Source organism: Orycteropus afer, unplaced genomic scaffold, assembly GCF_000298275.1.
Source record: "Orycteropus afer afer isolate SDZICR_OR568_19922 unplaced genomic scaffold, OryAfe1.0 scaffold00358, whole genome shotgun sequence".
In the NCBI taxonomy this organism is placed as follows: domain Eukaryota; kingdom Metazoa; phylum Chordata; class Mammalia; order Tubulidentata; family Orycteropodidae; genus Orycteropus; species Orycteropus afer.
In genome coordinates, this window is record NW_006921945.1 from 1,820,427 (window position 1) to 1,824,177 (window position 3,751).

Consider the following 3,751-nt stretch of genomic DNA (forward strand, 5'->3'; position numbering starts at 1 on the left):
TGCCGCTGTGATGCTGGGCGGCTTCCGCAGAGCTTCCAGATGCAGACAGACCAGCAAGAAAGGCCTGGTGATCTCCTGAAAATCCACCAGTGAGAGCCCGGAGATCACAACGGCCCAATCCACAGATGACCAAGGGGATGTGCAGGCCAGGGCAGCGTTTCGTGCCATTGCGTGTGGAATCACCATGAGTCAGGGCCCGACAGGATGGCTGCCACCAACACACAGGTGAGATAGTGATGGACTGGGTCACACAGCTGTGCGCCCAGAGCCAGGCTTCCTTCACGAGAAGGCAGTGAGTCAGTTCTCGAAAAGTACTTACAGTCGTTGGAGAAGGACATCATGCTTGGCAAAGAGAGGGTCAGCGCTAGAGAGGCAGGCCCTCAGCGAGATGGACCGACACGGTGGCTGCAGCGACGGGCTCGGGCACAGCCAGGCTGAGAGGCTGGTGCAGGGCCACACGGCGTTTCACTCTGTCGTACACAGGGTCGCTGTGAGTTGTCGCCGACTCCACGGCACCTAACAGCAGCAATATATTACCATTTCTTGATTTTTCACTTTTGGGCATTAACATGTTGACTTCCAACCATGATAGCCACGGTGTCACCTCCCTTCCCCATCCCCCTCTGTTTCTGTCACAATACAGGTCTCCCCTGCGATCCAAAAGTAGAGAGTTCTGGAGAAACCGCTCGTGAGCCAAAATGCTGGAAAGCGAAGACACGGTGACCATTAGTTTACATGGAAGAATTCTTAGCATCCCCAGACCCCAAAGAACCCCATACCAAATCGTACCAAACAGTACATAGAACCTCAAATGGCGCCAACACGCTGTGTCCACGGGCACAGGCCACAGCTATGGGGCTTAATGCTGAGACGCGTAGTCGTGGGAACGAGCTTGGTGACCCGACTCTCGTCACCCAGGGCACGCACTGCCTCTTTAATGTCTCGCTGCCACACGGACACTGAATGCTCGTTCACTATTCACCTTTTTCCATAAAAGCAAAAACCCTCTTCTGATTGCTCTCGGTTGGCAAAAACAGGTACTAACGTGGCGTAAAGCGCACTTTCGGAGAGCTGGGGTTGCCTGTTTGTGGTGATCTGCGCTGGGCTGTGGTTACTGGAACTCGGCAAACGTGGTCCAGTTCTGGGCGGCTCTGTGCTGGACACCTGCCTTCTTACGCAACACTTTGCGTCTCTGACGTTAACAACAGCTCGGTGTTCATGTGTTCAGTGTTCTCTGTACCTTGTATGGTCCCCATCTCGGCCCCACGATTAGCACCAGCAGCACCAGGCCCTCCCCTTTCCTGACCCTTCTCTCCTGCCCCCTTGGGACAGGTCTTGGGGTGTGGGCGCCCCATCCTGGGCAGAGGCAGAGCCACCTTTTAAGAGTGGGTAAGCTGTTTTCCGGTTTTAAGGTGGTGGTTTCAATTCCCCTTTGGAGCCAACTCTTCTCTTGTTTCAGGAAGGCCAAGGAAGGGTCCAGGGGAAGCTGGCAGGCGAGGCTGTCACGCCTGCATGCACAGGGTGCAGTTCTGGTTTGAGCGTGTGGGACTTGTGGGCACAGCCAGTCCGTGATGGAGTGCTGGCTCCCAGCAGCCCACTGTGCACAGGCCAGGATGCTGGGTTCTCTGCTGGGGCTTCGGTCTGGTGAGCCCAGGGTCCTATCCCGGGACCTGCATTCCCTGATCTCTCGGGAGAGAGATGTGTGTCCCTGTGTCCTCCTGCAGGGCACACGCGATGGCATGGATGGCCAAGCCCGGCTGCAAGGCTGTAGGTACGACTGGTGGGAAAGCTGTGTCCAACTTGAGTGCGAGGTGGCCCAGGTCTGGCTCTTGCTTGCATGTGACAGCCATTCCACTGAAACCTAAAAAAAAAATACCAGTTGCTTCAAGTCGGTTCCAGCTCCTGGTGCCACTTCTGTGTCAGAGGAGACCTGTGCTCCACAGGGTTCAGTGGCTGATCACTGGGAAGGAGGTGGCCAGACCTTTCAGTCCGAGGTGCCTCTGGCTCCAACCTTTCTGTTAGCAGCCAAGTGAGTTAACTGTTTGCACCGTCCAGGGACACCACTGTAACCTAACAAAGCCAGTAACTTCCAAAGGTGGCATTCCTATCAGACCTCACGCTAGGTCACATGATCTTAGCCATCCGCCCTGAAATCAGAGCCCAAGAAGACTGAAGTGTGGTGGCTTCCTTTGGGAAGAGATCCCAAGGAGCAGGAGCAGGAGAGAGGCTGGAAGGGAAACAGGGGAGGGAAGGCCAGCCAAAGGTGTGTGTCAGCTTTGGGTAAACAGGGTCTCCATCCCACGGGGTCTCTGAGGAGCTGTGGAAACTGTGGGTAAGAACTGTCCACCTGGGTGAAGGAACAGGAGAACACTGGCCCCTGGTCCTTGCCTCCTAGGTCAGAAGTGTCCCCCAGTGTGGGTTCCTGCAGGTATCAGTCTCTCTTTCTCTCTCTCACACATTCACACACACGCACACACACACACACACACACACCCCACAGTAGAGAAGCCCCAGGACAGGAAGGAAGAGATGCACACAAGGCCAGGTACCACAACCTCGCCCCAGGTGGTGCCTGCAGCGCCAACGGCTAGTTGCGAAAAGGTGGGCGGAGAGGAAGTGAGTCAAGATGAACCGTGCCACTCACTGTCCGGGCGGTCCTCTCACGTGTGCTAACGGTACAAGGGCAGAGATTTCTCCACCTTCCCCATGACTACAGTGATGGCTCGGTGTCTTGGGCAGGAAGGGGCACTCGTCTGCCACAGGACACCTCCACCCATGGCTGGTCCCCACTGTGGGCTCATGCCCTTCCCTGGCTACCTTCTAACTGAGATGGAGCCTGGTGCCATAGCTGGGTCACCCTGCACAGGAGGTGCTTCCTGCGGCTTCAGTGGCATAAATATAGGGCCAATATAGCACCCCATCCACTTTGTGGATAGCTGGGGTAAGCTGCTGTGTTTCTTCTTGCTAACCATATAGTGTCTCCATGCTAATGTCTTAGTTGGTATCTCTAGAGAAACAGAACTAGTAAGACACATACAGACACACATACACACACACACACGGGCCCGGTGGTACAATGGGCGAGCACTTGGCTGCTGACTGAGAGCCTGATTGCTGTAAGTCGGAATCAACTTGGTGACACCCAACAACTACTACACAACTCAAACAAAACCAAACTCACTGTCATCAAGTCAATTCTGACTCATAGCGACCCTCTTTGTGTTTCTGAGTCTGTAAATCTTTATGGAAGTAGATTGCCTAGTCTTCCTTCTGCAGAGTGGCTGGTGGGTTTGAATCGCCAGCCTTCTGGTTAGAGGTCAAATGCCTTAGGCACTTTGCCACCAGAGCTGCTATACTGTCTATGTACATATGTTATATCATAATGTATGTATGTGTGTATCATATGTCACATCCTCTCTCATATGTATGCCATATTTTGAATAGACCCCTAGGAGCTCGCCTTTCAGCTGACGGGATGACCTCCTTATGGAAGCGGGAGGCATTACCCTCCACAGAGTAACTGGAACAGCAACTAGTCTGGTGTCTGGCAGAACCAGTGGAAACCATAGTCTAGTCAAGTTGGCACATAAAATCGACCATCACAGTTGTAGGGGACATCAAGCTCAATTGGCATAACATACTATACAAAACATTGGTCGACCTACTACTTTGGCGAGTAGCGACTGGGACTTTAAAAGCTAGGAAGCTGCCATCTAGATGCAACAACGGGTCTCTCCTCGTCAAGAAGAAA